At 35.3% G+C, this 18351-nt stretch overlaps 1 long non-coding RNA gene across 1 annotated transcript; it reads left to right on the top strand.

Annotated features, from left to right (window-relative positions):
- The first annotated feature begins 12799 nt into the window (after positions 1–12799).
- On the top strand, positions 12800–15795 carry LOC108179531 (uncharacterized). The gene is made up of 7 exons (XR_011006720.2): positions 12800–12905; positions 13042–13129; positions 13864–13947; positions 14068–14122; positions 14222–14297; positions 14372–14548; positions 14888–15795. It is a non-coding gene; the product is annotated as an uncharacterized lncRNA (long non-coding RNA).
- The last annotated feature ends 2556 nt before the right edge of the window (positions 15796–18351 follow it).

An 18351-nucleotide genomic window follows, 5' to 3' on the forward strand; every position in this document is an offset into this window, starting at 1 on the left:
CAAGCTGATCTCCAATGCACAAAAGCTAAGACTAGACCAACAAACCTAAAAGGCAAGCAAATTAATATTTTATATAATACAATTTTAACTAATTTTGCAGAAGGATAAAGATTTAAAAATATGAATATTATTAAAAATATTACACCAATTCCATCCGTGTTCAATAAAAAAATATCAGCTTTTTTAGAAATCCACTAAACTCCACCTGTTAATATCAGCTGTGTATAAATATTATTATCAGATAAGGCATGCTCTGCAACATTCTGTCTTCAAAATTTTAAGCACATATCATTGCAGGAAAATTAAAATTATTTTCAGATATCAATGTCGCTTTATCGTTTCAGTAAGCTGCATCTGTTTCTTCAAAATGCTGATTAGTATTCAAGCATGTCATAGAGAAGAAGTTTGGTTAATATATCACCTTAAGCCTCTTCTGGAGGACTGATGTCTTGCAGAGTTCAGCTCTAACCCCAATTAGACACACCTGAACCAGCTTATTGAGCTCTTTCTGCAACAGGCTCATTCTGAAAACGTAGCCCTATATACATTTCTGGAGACTTATGGAAATTATGGAGCCAGAAGTACATATGGCTGCATTTCATTTTTTATACAAACGCTATGGGGTAGTATGGCCCTGTTGCTTTTTGTGCTTACCAGCTGACTGCTTACCTCCATATAGACAGCTTTCCCACTGTAATCAGTTTGTTCAAGTAGCTCATCATGTTTGTCAGTGGACTTGAGCTGCAGAGAGGAATTGACCATGACGACGGGGTTCAAGTCCAGTAAAGAATGGTTTCAGAAATCAGGTAAGACAAAAACAGAATCCAAAAAACTAAAATAAGCAAGTAAATAACAGGGTGAGAATGTGGTAAAATCCAAAAATGTGGTGAAAATCATACGTGGGCTTTTCTTTTTCTGGATTGCTTTTGTAAATTGTTGGTTGGGTTTAGGGAAATAAGTGGGTGGGCAGATCAATCGATAAAATTAGTTGGGTTTTAGGAAGTTGGAGGGTGGGTCAGTCGATTGGTCGGTCAGTCAGTAAGACATTCAGTCAGTCAAGATAGTAAGTCAACAGCGGCCTCTGTTGGGGTTTATGCGAGAACAGCAGGCGTGAATGGCACTCACGTGAGAATTTTGAGAAAAAAAAGCGTACACAGTGGCCTCTCGTGGATTCGCAAAAACTAAAACTGCAAAAATACGTACCTCCTACATTTTCAGAATAATCCTGGGTTGTGTTTCTAGGTAGAAACTAGGTGTGCTGAAGGAAGTTAAACCAAAACTATGCAGGACACCCGTGCTCCAGGACTGAGTTAGGGTACCCCTTTCTGAAAAGGGATAGTTCACTCAAAACAAAAAAAAATTATGTAACTATCACACCCTCATTTCATTCCAGTCCCCTAAGACTTTAATTTAACTTTAAAATTAAAATATTTTACATAAAATTCAAGAGCTCTTTGATCCTCCATAGACAGCGGCAGTCACAATTTAAAGTCCAGAGAAGGACCAGGAAAAGGAAAAAAAAATGTCAAAATCTTTATTGGACTATTTCTTTCACTTCAGGTATGGGTTCACATTTACTATGGGCAATATGCTTGCATGTTGCACTGCTGACTCAATTAGCAAATGTATTGCCTGTAGTAAATGCACACCGTGTCCTAATGTAGAAGAAAAAACATTGGCAAACAAAGTTGTGTTTGTTGCCAAAACGATTTACTTGGAGCTTTGTATGATTACAGTTGAACCACAGAAGTCAGATGGATTGTTTTGACAAAGATTTTGGTTGAATGTCTTTAGACCATTGCTGTCCATGGAGGGCCAAATAGCTCTCAGATTTCATCTAAATCCGTATTCCGAAGATGAGTGAAGGTCTCAGGAATTTGAGATGGCACAAGGGTGAGTTATTAAAAACTGAATTTTCATTTTTGGGTGAACTAACTCTTTAACTTCTGGCACTGCTGCCACTTTGTTGGGTATTACTGGCATTAAAGAGGTCTCTGATTGGTGGATTAGTTTGAACCTCCAATCAGAGCTATTCACTTAGTTATGTATGAGAAGAGAACTGAAAGCAAGTGTCGATCTGTGTGTGCGCATCTGCCTCTGATTAGAGTCTGATAGAGGCCCCGGGGAGCTAATCAAAATGAAAGAGAAGCTGAATGAGGGAGAGTGTGGGAGAGAGAGAATGCTGTAATCAGAGTTTTTATTTGGGTTGATGGTGTGTGTAAATCATGCCCTGGCCTGGCTTTCAGAGCATCAGTGGAAGTCCCTGTGATCAGAGCTGTGAATGAATGCCTTAAGTGGGTATTTTTGCCAAGGGGGAGGGGGGGGTCCTGCATCGCACCGGTTATGGAACATTAGACACAGCGCCTGAACAAACAACGCCCGCGGTCTGCTGAGGTTTGTGCTCTCCTGTTTTCATGGGCACCTGCTTCAGAACAAACACAGCCCAAAGTCTTGGCTCTTGAAGATTCACACAAAACAAAACAAAAGATGTGCTTTCTGCTTTTCCAGGATTAAAGAAGTAATTTTTTTTTACTTTTTCATTGTTTTATTGTACTTTTGGGGACATGTGGGAAAAAATATTTTTTTTTTAACAAAATAGCATGTAATCATCAACTTCCAAATAAAGGGATCAACTATGCATGAATTAGTACAGTTTACTGTCCTTTAAATTAATGCATTAAAGAAGAATGCATTAAACTAGAGTGTTTTGAGTTAAATAATGTTGTAAAAAAAATAAATACTGTAAATTGGGTGCCAGAAAATAACCAAAAAAAAAGGAAAAAAAAAAACTGTCCGAATAAAAAATGTAGATAATCTGTAAAGACACAGTAATTTCTTGCTCCATAATTACAACTTATTACTGTCATTTTACAGATTATTACTTAAATATGTAATAAGTATTACAAATAATTACAGCAAATATATAATTTATTAACAAAATTATACAGATTAATGTGATTCTAATGATTATTACTGTAATTATGCAGGCTTTTATTATAATTATACAGAATAATTACTGAGTATAAAGATTATTGCTGCAATTATACAGATTAATTAATGCAATTATACAGATGAAATCATGTAATTATGCGTGAAATCTCCAAATATTCCATAAGTGTTCCACGGTTAACATACATTTAAAACAGAAAAAATGGATTTGAAAGAATGATTAAAAAAAGCAGCTTGTGTACAAAAAAATTGCTGTTGATTAGATTAATGAGTTAGATTAATGACAGATTAATGAGTAAATCGATCATTTTGTATTATTTTTATATTGCCTGAATATGTTAGTTTTTTGGGACTCTCAAAATGTCAGCGGCCATTGACTTACATTAGTCATGCAGCACTCACTTTTTGGGGATATACACCTAATTTTAAATAGTAATAATTTTTGACCCCAGTAAGCTACAAATTAAACTAAACAAAAAAGTTATCATTAGAAAGTAGATAATTTGATATTTACTCATCTGGTCCATCTGGAAATTTTCATGCTCAAAAAAATAAAAAGGTTATAGACTATGAAGGTAATGAGAAAAAAAAAATGTATTCTGTTCAATATTTTTTTTTCCATATACAAACACAGAAAAGCGTTAATGTAATGACCTAGAAAACATATGCCTTGAAAGCCAAGTATTTCATGGGTTTATATTTTATTTTCAATTAAATTAAGATAGCATGCAAATTTTTACAGATTTCTGTAAAAAGTTTTCTGAGGCTTTATTTGTGTCCATTTTCTCAAAAATTACCTTTTCAAACTTAAACAGTAACAGTTGCTGAACAATTTGCTCTACATTTACAGTTTATATATTTTTGGAAGGAAGACACTTTGGGCTTTATTATCCATCATCTACAGTTTATAATGCTTAAAATGAAAAGAAGTTATAGATACTTAAGTAATGTAAAAAAAAAAATTTGCACCGCACTAAACATTTTAATATTTCATAAACAAATATACAAAATTAGTTCTGGAGCAATTCAGAAAAGTAAAAGGTCAAAAGCCACACATTTTCTGGGTATATTTTTTGAATTTGATGGCAATATCATGCCAAATGAAATTTCTAAAATTATTTTTCATTTAGTTAACATTCATTTAAAAACATGCATAAGATTCTTAATATTTGTGGATCCAACATTACAACAATTTTGTGGATAGAAATTTTCAGAATTTCACAAGTATTCTACCAAAGCTAAACCCTAATTATGGTATTTTTGTTTTAAAAATAAAACTTTTTAAAATAAAAAAAAAATGTTTGGGTGTCATTTTCGGGTAAATGGTTAGTTCACCCTAACTGTAAAATGTAAATTTATTATTAATTATTCACCCTCATGTCGTTCCAATCTCCTGAGATCTGAATTCATCTATGTACAAAAATGAAGATATTTTAAGTGAAATCTGAGCTCCCTCATCAAAGAACATTTTCAAAACAGACCACATGCCTTCAGCAGTTCATTATCAAGCTGCACGAATACTTTTGTGCAAACACAAAACAAAAAATAATGACTTCATACAAAAGTTTCTTCTCAGTGTCAGTAGGGCGCATGTTCATGAACACTGAGCATGTCGTCTCCTGCTGACATACAGTATTACCTTGGATGCACCTGTGATTTGTTTCAAACAAAGGAAATTATGCAAAGGCATCTGGGGTATATATCAGTGAACAGCGCTCATGAATGCGTGCCCTATACTGTCACTGAGGAGAAGAAACTGATGAATAAACTTATTTTTGTTTTTGTGTGTGCATAAAGTATTCTTGTAGCTTGATATGTTTCTGACTAAACCACCGCAAGCTGTTTCCAATCAAAGATGCAAATTAAATTGTTGCGCATAACTGGAATATTGCATATAAAACATGCGAAGAAAGTAGCGATTCCATCTAAGTAGTCAAAGAGAACAAAATCCTTACTTCTTGATTAACTGACGTCAAATATTAAAAGTGAAAATGCACTTTGCTGTGGTAGGAGAAGCTGCGTGGATCTTTTGTTCATTTAATAAATGACTTGTGCCTCAGAAGACAGTATGCCAACACTCATTGAACGCATGGTGGCATTTGAAGGTATGAAACGCAGAGCACAGATGCTCTTGACAGTTCTGGTGGTAATTCATAATATAATAACACTCATACTGAAAAGTTTTAGAATGACTTAAACAACATTTCAGATGTTTTACAGTGTGCTCAGCCTGCAGGTTTGTCCATTTACATACATTTTTACCATCACATGATCTCTTATAACAAAATTGCATTAGTTTTTTTTTAATGCGCATACTGGAATTTGTTTGTTTAAAGTGTTTCCATCATAGTTTATGCAAATCTTTTCTTATCGTAAAAAAATTATCCTATTCAGTTATGCGCATATGTTTCTAATTGGCAAAATTTATGCACAGCTTGGTGTTTCCATCAATCATTTTTTCGGAAACATAGCTACAGTAGAGATATATGGTCCGTTTTGATGATTTTTAACTGCGGCATATTTGTCTGGACTTTTTTGTCAATGAAGGATGAAAGAGCTCTTATATTCTAATCTAAAATATCCTAATTTATGTTCTGAAACTGGATGAAAGTCTCTGGGTATTTGAACAGTATTAGGGGGAGTAATTCATTACATAATTTCAATTTTAGGTGAACTAACCTTATAATATCTGCCAAATCCTCCTGTGTACACGCAATTTTTTCCCACAATAAGCTACATACTGTATTTCTTTTCAATGAGAGCCCACAGGCAGATCAGTGGTTAGAAGCTCTGTAAAGCTTTGCAAATCTACATTTGCCCTGACAAACGAAACAGGGAATCAATTCTGAGAATAACATGTTTGACAGTACTTAGTTAAAAGCGAAAGAAAAGTGATCAAAGTTTTCCACCTCAAGCGTTTTTTGAGAAATGAAAGCCTAATCAATATCCATAGTGCTGTGCTGTGTGTCGAGGGTTAGCGCTGGCTTTGTACCTCCGAGACCTACAGGACTGCGTTTGTGAGCTCTTTTGTGTGCTGCTGTTGCAGAGGTAATGGCTTAGCTTTACGTTATTGCTTGACAGAAATGTGCTGCTGTATCCAGAGAATTCAATTAGTTGGCTAAAGCTATTCCACAATCACTACACTGGCCTTTTCACCCTCTCTCTCATTAGATCTCGTGTTTCTTGTTGTCTGTCTTTCTGTGATGCTTTCATTTGCTTCTTAATTCGCTAACACACACACACACACACACACACACACACACACACAAACACACACACACACACTAATGTTGCAATACGTTTTGCACCCGTCCTTCCTGCTGATATCCCTCCCTAGTCAGATTAGCTCCTTTTGTTTATGTGTCATTTCCCCTGTAAAGTTGTTGGGTACAGATCCATTTGTGGCATTGCGAATTGTTTTCTTAACGCAGTTTAGATCTGACAAACAAAATCATGCTAATTCAACCATTTTTCAGAGTGAGCGAGAGTGATAAGGAAAAAGAGAAAAATGCCTTCAGTCTAAACCCTTCTTTCCATTTGCAGCTCTTTCTGACAAAGTGCCACGTACTCAACATTCAGTTCTGCATCATTAAACCTCCGAACCAATTTACTGCTGAAAGTGTCTAATCACAAGAATAGGCCTTTCACTGCTACATAAATCACATGTCAGGAGGTACTTTTCATTTCTTATCGGACCAACTTTTTTTGCTTTTCTTGCTTATGTGATCAATCTCTCATAACCAACAATCTGGTCCTCAATTTTACCCTGTGCACTGAATATATAATTTAATAATTGTTTTTTTATGTCTGTATATTCTGTTTGCAGAGATTATAGCAAAGTTTTTTTACATATATAATTTTCACTTATTCACATCTTCACCCTTATAAACCACGGCTCTGTTAGAAACTATTCACAGAAAAAATCTTTTTGGAGACCCAAAACATGGTTATTCTATGGCATCATTGTGCAAACCCTCTTTTTTATTAGTTCTGTTTTATGTTATTACAAAAGTGTTGGCAACACATTTGTGACATTAGTCATGACCATAAAGCAAGTTTGAATTGAATTGAATTCAGAAAGCAGAAAGAGGGGAAGACCTCAAAATGAAAATTGACTTGGTCGCCGTGACAGTAATCACAAGACTATAGGTGCCAACACACATTGTGAACTTTAAATTGAAGTATAAACTATGAATCCACTTCGCTTATCTAATTCCGTTTAATATTAAGTGTCTGCATAATATGCATTCTTTGATGCATTCTTATATGCATAGATGAATTGGGTAGACTAAAATTGTCTGTAGTGTTTGAGTGTGAATGAGTGTGTGTGGATGTTTCCCAGAGACCAGAGATGGGTTGCGGCTGAAAGGGCATCCCCTGCGTAAAAACATGCTGGATACGTTGGTGGTTTATTCCACTGTGGCGACCCCGGATTAATAAAGGGACTAAGCCGAAAAGAAAATGACTGAATGAATCTCATTAAAGCATTTCTAAATTCTTTAAAAAAAGGAGTAAAAATATGAAACCTGTTCTGTGATTCGCCACGGGGGGTATCTAAGTATACTAGTTTAATTCATGTAGATTTTGTTAAGTTTATTTATAAACTAATTTGGAGAGGATCACATGCTTACGATTGTCCACGGCTGGTTCCGCATTAGCTAACACATGATTCACCCATCAGATGATTCCTGACTTACTACTAATAACCAGTGTTTCTTACCTCAGTACCTTCGTCTTCAACAATTACCCTTCCCACCCGGGGGCCACCCCTGCTCTCCCTCCTTTCTAGATTGGGCAGCATGGCAGCCCAGTGATTAGCACTTTTGCCTCACAGCAAGAATGTCACAGGTTAAGTTCCCTACTGAACAAGTCAACATTTCTGTATACATCCCTTTTAAGTCATCACTTTATCTGTCATTAGCCAGAAATAAGTCGGGGGAGTTCATTGAGATCTACCTGAGGTCAAACTTTTCTCTCTGGCCTGCTAAAGGGAGGGAGCCCAGGGCTCGAAGATCTTATGATCTCATGGCTCTCTCCCGTGACAGCATGCCAAGCAAGCTTTAGTTTCAGTCATCAGCTAAGTGTGAACTCTTGAAATGTTATTATACAGATCACCCCATGTGGAGATCCACTGAATTTTTAAAAGATTTTTAACAGTAATGATGTAACGAAGCCTCGTTTACTGAAATCGTGTGACCTTGCCAATTTGATATGTTCTGCGAAACTGATTTGAAACAAAACATTAGTAAAGATTAATGAAGCAGTGCTTCGAAAACAGCCATCGCTAATTAAGAGCCAACGGTATTAATTTTGTTTTGCCTCTGTTTTGTTTTTGTTTCATGGTTGATTGTTTTTTTTTTGTTTTTTTTTTTGTTAGATGTTGAGTTGCAATTTATGCATCTCAAATGACAATTTTTTTTTATGTTTTACTGCTGAAAAAATAACCTAAATCTTGGATGGTATAAGTGTAAGTAAATTAAAGTTCTGTTGTTGGGTGAACTATACCTGCATGTCGGTATGTCATATTAAGAAAATTTATGCTTCAAACAACCTCAGATTCACTTTACTTTTCAGTGTATCTCTTTCCCTTTTCCCCACACATGTCTCTTTCACCCACGTGTTTCCTGCCTAAACTTCATTCTCTCTCCTCTTTTCTCCTGGAGTCTTTCATCTTTTTAGAGTCTTTCTTCCTGCTCTTCTCTCTGCTTTACTTCACATCTACATCTACTTTCTCATTACAAGTTTTTTGTTGTTGTTGTTAAATTCAAAAACAAAATTTTTGTTTGTTTCCTGTTTGTGAAAAAAAATTATAAACTTTTTACCCACGGCAACTCTTAAAAATATATGCTTTTTACATACAGTGCTGAGTTTGTCAGTTTGTCACACAGCAATGATACACATGATCTAGATGTGAGAGTGGCTAAATGATATGTGAATAAAATACTACAGATTTGTTTTGTTAACATCTCAACATAATTTTCCTTCCCGCTAGAGGGTAAGCAAAGAAATCGGTGTCTCGGCATTGCAAACATTGACACCATTTTCATGCTTTTTGTTTTTTTTGTCTGTTTTTCAGACACAACTATAATAACAACACCATCATCAATAAGTATAAGAATAACAATTCTAAATCTAATTAATAATATTAATTTAGGTAACAGTTTAAATTAATGGTCATTAGTTAATGTAATTAATGTATTTACTAGCATGAACAAACTATTATAATACATTCAGTAATACATTCATTACTGTATTTATTCCTCTCTGTTAGTTCATGTCATATAAGTTAAATAGAGTTAGTTTATGTTAACTCATGGTGCATTAACTAATGTTAAAAAGCACAAGTTTGGATTTTAATAATGATTATTTAATATTTAATTATAAAAATATTTAATTAAATATAGTTAATGTTAGTAAATATATTAAATAACATTAACTAATGTTGAATCCCCAACCTATCAAGCATATGTTTTTACACAGCGGATGCCCTTCCAGCTACAACCCATCTCTGGGAAACATCCACACACACTCATTCACACTCATACCCTACGGACAGTTTTAGTCTACCCAATTCACCTATATTAGTAATGAAACTAAGTGTTACCGTAATTTAATTTACAATAATATAATTTATAATATGAATAAAATAATCAATAATTCAATAATTTTGAAAAGTAATAATTTATTTAAGATGTTTAAAATAATAATAAAAAAGATATACATACTAGTATAATAATAATAATAATAATAATAATAATAACAATAACAATAATAATAATATGTTAATTTGTTTCATTTGTCATGTGGATTAAATAACAATGTTGTCATCTGAAACAATGCTTTAAATGAAATGCATATACAATAGTAATAACAGTTTTCAATTTATAATAATTTTAAGAATAACCAATAATAATTGTTATCATTGGCAGTTAAATTTATTTAAAATATGCTAAAATCTAAACTACAAAATGCATGTAAAAAATAAAAATAAATAACCGCTTGAACTGATTAAACACAAGAAAACTTATTCTGAAATATTTCCAAACCCTTATTTCAGTTTCCTCTAGATGAAAGTGCATTTTAAATGAGTTAGGTGTGTAATATTTAAAAAGGGCTATTAATTCTTTTCATGGCCAATTTTCCTCTTTCCTCTTTGCTCACAGTTGCCTCACATCTCCTTAATTTCTTTTCTTTCTCTCTTGTTTTTATTCCCTCTAAAAAAAAGCGCTGAAAGGTAGAGGCGAGGAGGTGCAGAACAAGGGGTGTGCAAACGAGGGAGAGAGAAGGGGCAAAGTGATGGAGGAGAAAAGGGGACAGGCGAACAAGTGAAGAAAGAAAGGAAGGAGAGATAAATCACATTGTCACAGAGTTTCCTGCTGTCTGCAGATGACTGATTAAGTCATTCTCTGAACCACAGCATTGGGGCCCTCAGCATGAGCACCATCTTTCCCCTGCATTCTTATTATCCTCTCCATAATTTACTGCTTATGCGTGTATGCGTGTGTGAGTGTGCTTGCGTATGTGTGTGTGTTTTCCGCGCCACACCAATTGATTGCTTCGCCCCTTGCCAAGCAGAGGGAAATAAAAGATTATTTCTGAAATCATATTTGCACAGTTTACCTGCTCGCTGATCAGCTTTGGCACAGGAGGGCACTTTTGAAGCCTGGAGGCCTGAGAGAACACCTAAAAAAATCATTTCCAACATGCAAAGGTGAGGTTTTGAGGTTGAGCTTTGGCATTCTACCCTTTCTGCACTGGCCTGGTTTTAAACTGAATTGGCAATATAATTCAGGCGGCACTAAAGGCTCCACTCTCCTTAACACCTTTCAGTGGAGTCATTGGCCATCATCTGAGCTCTACTGGAGAGCAGACACCAATGAATCTGTGACCAGCAAAGACTTCAGAACAAAGAGAAAAAAAAGTCTTTCCCGCTGAGAGATGATGCTTCAAATGTAGCGCTGGAGAATTAGATTACTGTAGTGTCAGGGCGCTACTGAAAAGGAATACTTTCACTTTAATGAATTTATTTATGAGCTTTGAATTGATTCTGTCAGTTACAGATTTACAGTCGCATCTTACAAGAAAGAAAAAATATATAAAAACAACTCAAAAGCAGGGTTGTATAGCCAGCCCAGTGAATGAAAAAGCAAGAAAAGTAATAGGTTTTTATTATTATTATTCTTATTATTTAAATTATGCATTTTGGTGACAGTCTATTCAATTCAGTTCAAATCACGTTTATTTCTATAGTGCTTTTACAACGTAGATTGTGGCAAAGCAACTTAACATAGAAGATCTAGTAAATTGAAACCAAGTCAGTCCAGTTTTCAAACTTAAAGTTCAGTTTAGTGTGGTTTAATTTTCACTGCTGAAATCAATAAATAAAGAGAAAATCCATCAATGCGCATCTCCACAAGTCCCAAACCAAGTAAGCTATTTACGCATTAATTTCAGGCCCGAAGCCAGCTAAATAAAATGGGTGGTTTTTTTTCCTGGAAAAATTTGACCTTTTTTTGCAGTTATTCATTCATTAATTTTCTTTTCGAATTAGTCCCTTTACTAATCTGGGGTTGCCACAGCGGAATGAAACGGCAACTTATCCAGCATATGTTTTACGCAGCGGATGCCCTTCCAGCTGCAACCCATCTCGGGGAAACATCCAGTCTCATTTACTCTCATACACAGTCCAAAGACATGTGGTACAGGTGAATTGGGTAGGCTAAATTGTCTGTAGTGTATGAGTGTGTATGGATGTTTCCCAGAGATAGGTTGCAGCTGGAAGGGCATCTGCTGTGTAAAAACATATGCTGGATAATTTGGCGGTTAATTCCGCTGTGGCGACCTCGGAAAAAAAAGGGACTAAGCCAAAAAGAAAATTAATGAATGAACTTTGAGCTCAAGATAAGCTCCAAGAACATACTAAATGTAAAATGTTTTTCTCTATTTGACAACATTAACAGTGAAGCATAATTTCTTTTACTGATCACTCCTCGTGTAGAATGCATCTTTCGCAACTGGAGTCATGAACTCTTGGCATTGGAAAAAAACGATTTGGTTAAGTCTGAAACACAAACGATGGAAATACCATGAGTGCTGTTTAATAGTATGAAGTTGAAGTAACAGATGGCGGATTCTGTTTTGTCTTACAGCCTTTGTCAAACAGCTATTTTCACAATTTGTCAGTCAAAAATAGACAATATATACGTGATATACACACTCTCAGAAAAAAAGGTACAATGAGGGTACAATTTTGTTCCTAGAGGGAACAAAATATAAAATTGTACCTTTAAAGGTCCCATATTGGTCCTTAGGGTACAATTTTGTACCCAAATGGGCTATAAAGGTACAAATGTCCAGATTTAGGTTTGAAAGGTACATTTTTGTACCTTTTATAGCACATTTGGATACAAAATTGTACCGTAAAGGACCAATTTGGCACCTTTAAAGGTACAATTATATATTTTGTTTCCCTATAGGAACAAAATTGTACCCTCAGCTCATGATAAGATCAAGACACTATATAACACTAATTTAAATGTATTAATACTAAACATTAATACTAAAATACATAATTTAAAAATATAATAAATAAATAAATTGATTGAATTAAATATTTTAATAATTAATTTTTTTTTCATGTATTTAAATTACATTTTTTCTCAAAAATGTTAATAATTTAATTTATAATTAAATGTAATTTTAATCATTAAAAACGTAAATACTGGTCTTTGCTTACTGTTTAAGACCCTATAGTTTATGGGATGTAGAATAAGAACCATGCAGAGGGACAGCATCTTCATACAGGTGGTGATGTTGCTGTCTCTTTAAGAATTTGGCTTGTTGAGACGTTATAGTAGTGTTTGTTACTGAGGCGGTCGGTCGAGTATGCTGGCTGTTTACACAGAACTTCACACACTTTTCAAAGAAAAGTCTATTTTGGAGTCCACACTTTTCAGGTAAGAATGTATTAAAGATATATTTTCAGTCTCATTTTTACATGCGAAGCCGTGTTCTGTTGATTTTGTCTGACTCTCTGGCCTCGGCTTTCCCCCGCTTTGTGCTCCGGGCTGGCTGGTGTACGTTGGCCTGCAGGATGGAGTTTGCTAAGATGTCTGCAGCTTATTAAAGAAGTTAATACAACGTGATATCGAAGTCACCGAGGGACATAACGTTATAGAAGGTAAGTACTATATGCTGTTAGTTTTCTCGGTGTAAAAGTTCCCTTTATCGCCTACGTTACGTATTCGCGCCTTATATGTTACGTTACGTTACTGCTTTATTAATAAGTGTTGCCACGGCGGAATATAATCGCAACCCAGATAGCAAAATACACTTGGGCCAGTTCCGGCTAGATTCTCGCCTGCCCGAGTCCGTCTGCTGTATCGTTACTCGGGCCAGATGCGGCGGCAGAAGCGAGCCGACGCTGCCGTAACCGTGCACCGGAATCGGGCCGTGAGTAATGTGCGGTGTGGCCCGGAGCGGGCGCGACTGAAGTCTTCATATACCTTGATATAAAACCTTTTGTTATTAATACTGGAATTTGTAATTATCGATAATGTTTTATATTTTGAGGCCATTTTCTAGCCACGGTTGACCGCGGAAATGTAATTTTAGACGGTTATATACACCGCCATTTTGTGAAGAAAAATCACAATTTTGTCACCGGCAAAGCGACTGATTATGTAAACGTGGCTAGTTACAAACGTGGCGTGTGTATGCTTTTACATATCTTCGTTTCAGTGTCTAAGTTACATTAATGTTGAGGAATGTCCACAAACTCTCATGTCCAGAATTGTTGGTGCTTTACTATCGTTTAACGTTATACTTATATATAAATAAAATACTATAAATAAATAGTTATTGCTTTATCTTATTGCTTTCCTGAAGTTTATGAAGTTTCCAATTGTATTTCAGGACAAGATTGAACAACATAATGCAGGCTAACAGCATCAGACCAATGAAGGCATGTCATATGAAAGCATGGCTCAGTTACAAGATGTAAGTATGTCTCATTATCTATACCATGGTTTTAATGGCTTACATACTATTTTAAATTTGTAGGTTTTTACTTACAAACAACAATAAATGTACACCCACATGTTTAAAATTATTTTCTAGGTTTTCATCGAAAGATGAGAAATCAACTTAAGAATGCTAAGGACCTGACTTTAAGGTACTCTTTCTAAACTTTCTCCACTTGATTATTATTATTAAATTCTAGCTTTGGATGGATTCCTTCATATTTGTTTGTATGCCACATCTTATGTTCCAGGAATTGATTTTACAGCAGCACTTCTCATGTTGCCAGCCTTGTTAAGCGAGACACTTCAACATTTCGGTGTGCTCCGGTGCGTATGTTGTTTTCTGTTCAGTATATGCTGTGATAAATGCATTTTATAATGCTTGATATTCTTTATATTAGGATGATGCAGTGGGTAGTGCTGTCACCTTACAGCAAGAAGGTCGCTGGTTCGAGCCTCGGCTGGGTCAGTTGGCATTTGTGTGAGGAGTTTGCATATTCTTCCAGTGTTCGTGAAGGTTTCCTCCAAGTGCTCCGGTTTCCCCACAAGTCCAAAGACATGCGCTATAGCTGAATTTGGTAAGCTTATTTGTCTGTAGTGTATAAATGTGTGTGTGAATAAGTGTGTCTGGATGTTTCGTAATACTGGGTTGCAGCTGGAAGGGCATCTGCTGCATAAAACATATGCTGGATAAGTTGGTGGTTCATTCCACTGTGGCGACCCCAGATTAATAAAGGGACTAAGCCAAAAAGAAATTGAATGAATGAATGAAATTTATATTAGTCTTTTAATCTGTGATACTTTTTTTTTTTTAAATCAGTGAATATTAATTATTTTACTTTCTATGCATGTTGATGTTCTCTTCATCAGTGATAGAGTGACTGATATTAATGTAATTATTGCTTTGTCATTTACAGTGAACCATCTTCACCTCATCCAACAGTTCAAGTACAGGAGGACACCACCGACTGGACAACTGTGTTAACAAGACGAGTCACGGCAGTCTTCAGAGTTGATGGGATTGCGATTGGCCGGGCTAATGATGTGGACAAATATACATTTTTGACATATCCATCTTATTAGAAGAACACCTTAATGTTTCTGCAGTGGAATGTTTTGAATGAACGGTGGACGGTGACAAGCCTGGATCTACTCCAGTTACCAGAGTGATCAACCTTGTTTTTTGTTTCTCTACATGCTCTTGGGATAATCACAATCAAGTTAATCCAGCACACTGCTGTAATTCTTGCATGAAGCAAATTTTTAAATAACTTGTGGTTCTAATGACTATCAAAGAACATTTTCCAGATATGAATGCTTTACATGTCATGTTTATCAAAAGCATAAACACATATTGTGTTACAACAAATTAAAACTCCACTTGAGGATGATGAGGAGTAATCTACTGGTGTTGAGGAAGAGGCTACGGATGTATTTGGTTTTCTGCACCGTTGAAGCAATTTATAGAGAAACATTGCCTTCATTCTGAAATACAGAGAAAATTTTGATGACAAATTGTTTATTATGACTGGGTATTCTGACTAAAGACTAATACTTTGGACTTTATAAAGTGAAGTACTTGATGTAGCCTGTGTAATGTGTTTATAAATCTTAAACAGTATTCTTGTGGTCTTTGTATTAAGGGTAGATTATATACTGTACAGTGAGTGAACAATTTTTATTTGTTTTCTAAATTGTTCTTTTTACTGTTTTACATGTCTGCTTTATATTTACTGTGTAATTTTATTTCTTGACACATTCAGTTGTGAGTTGTAATGAAATATTTCTACATTAATAAATAAAAATGGACATCTGCGAACCAAAATATTTTATTTATTTATTTGTGCATGCAGTCACCAAAGGATCAAAATGCCTGGGTAAGTACCCTGAAAATGCTATATAATATAAAAAGGTACATTTTTGTACCTTCGGTGGGGGTACAAAATTGTCCCTTAAAGGGTACAAATGTAGAAGGTACAATTTTGTACCTTTAAATAGAGGTACAAATTTGTACCCTTAAGGGTACCACCCCAGTGACGGGCTATTTGTACCCTAAAAGGTACAATTTTGTACCTTTTTTTCTGAGAGTGCATGATAAAATATGACAACTTCTGTCCTTTTTGATGTGGGGGTGGGTTGCACAAATCCCCCTTGGCTATGAGCCTGTAAGAGTTGCCAGGGGGTATACTAAATATGTGATAGGATGCACATTTCAGAACTTTAAAAACAGCTTTTATTCTAAGGAAAAAGCCAAAATGGCTCAATTTGTGTTTTGACTTAGTAATCGACTTTGCCCCCCACTGATTTGAGCATGTAACATGGGAGAGAATTAACACAGGATTATTCGAGCCACAAAAAGCTAGAGATTCCTCTGAGGATTGCAAGATGTTGTGCTTGCCATGTGGTGGAAAAAATAGCATTTGCATCACCTTCTTTGTGATCCTAGCATCATGTCTACACCAACGGTTGTTGCATCATGTTGCAAATGCATTTCTTCTTCATGTCAGAAATAGCACAAGCAATGTCAGACTAGAGGCTTCTCAGGGGCCATTTGGATCCTAAAACCTGACCAAAGACCTGATTAGCTTTAGACTAAAAGCCTCGACTCAGACACAGGTTGGCTTCAGGGTATCAGAAACCCTCAGTATAGTATTGAGTAAACCCAAAAGACCCATAAAGGTATAGGATGTACAGTGGTCATCATTGAGAGCTCATTAGTGAAACTAAAGTTTGTATCTACACAAAAAGAATATATATAATATCCATCAAGAAAAAAAAAAAGCCTCACTTCATTCCACTGAATGGCATTTCTTTTTGTGTGCGTGTGCAAAAGCTCTTTGCGAGAGAAGAGGTAAAAAGGATTGCAAACATCACAAGTGAACCCATGATTTATTAGGCTTTCAATTTTTTTTATTGAGCTATAACATTTATCTTTCCAATCCACTGGTCACAATTCAAATCCAAACTCAGAAATAACTTCTACCCACCAGGCAGCCAATAATATGAAGCAATAATAAATAAGTAAACGAATACATGAAAGTAATGGAGCTGTGGCCAAATCAGTCAGCAGGACACCAGGTTTTTTCATTACTGACTGTTGGGCTGCAGACTGTGCATATTAACTTAGGAAAGAGTGCTGAAGAAAACATCAGTAAGTTTATTTGCTTTGTTTTACAACAGATTAATTTTTAAAATGTAGCTGAAAGCAGCAATTATCGGGGCCAAGCAACATAGCGGCCACATCATGAACAAGCGCGGCAACTAACTACAAAGTAACTAAAAAAATTCTATAACTATTTGGCAGCATGGTCTAAGCCAAATTTGGAGGAAATTGGTCTAATGATCAACAGTATGGAGAGTTCAAAACAAGAGATTTTCAAACTAATTCAAGATGGTGGACATGAAGTCGTGTCAATTAGGGAATAAATTATATCAATGTTCTCTGTTTGAAACAAGGAATCAGAAAAAGCCAGTCTCACGACAATAGACAAAACTATTCAAAAGTAATTTGATGAAAATTTGTATGATTTCTATTGATAGAATTTAACTGTTTGTCATTTTTACCTAAAAGATGGAACTAACTGATGTAGTTTGGTCAGTGTCAGGTCTTAATCACACACATTAAGTTTGTTCAAATAGGTTTTACGAAAAATTTGAAATAGCAAAGAAAAAAAATCATGACAGAAAATGAAGGCTTGAATCGGCTTAAGCCAAGGAATCAGAGCAAGCAATCACAAAAAGAATTTGATTGTAGCCTATGTGGTTCAAAAGTTATAACGATAAACATAAGTGAAACTTTAGACAAGTTGTGGCACTGGAGAGTTCGAGTTAAAGAGTTAAAATTTATTGTGGTGTAAGATCAAACTGTTTTCTATCAGTGTGCCAAAGCTTAAACAAATGCCGCAAATGGTTCTTAGGGCTACCATAGAGCAAAAAAAGACGAAGAAAAAGCAGAAGAAGCTGGTAGAATAATAAAAAGAACCGGAACGGATACAATAGGTGCCTATGCAGCTTCAGTGCTTGGCAGTTCATCACAGTCTTTTCACAGAGGTTGAAAATGCTGTATAAGGCGACGCGGTGCTGAGTATACTGAATTTTTTTTCCTGAACAGAAATGTCACAACACTGAGTGAGTAACAGTGCTTTTACCCAGTGTCAGTATTGCTTTGCCTGTTACATATTGTTTAACAGAGTGAGTTTTAATTATAATGAAACATATTAATTTTGGAGTACATTGCAAAAGTGTCCATTTATTATTTTATTGTGAAAAACTGATCAAAACAGTGTTTCAATTAGGTTCAAACACAGGATATTAATTAGCCCTTTATAACTAAATGTTTTTTTTTTTTTTCGTATTAACAACATTGTAAGTGGACCTTAGA

This window comes from Danio rerio, chromosome 16 (assembly GCF_049306965.1).
Source record: "Danio rerio strain Tuebingen ecotype United States chromosome 16, GRCz12tu, whole genome shotgun sequence".
NCBI lineage: Eukaryota > Metazoa > Chordata > Actinopteri > Cypriniformes > Danionidae > Danio > Danio rerio.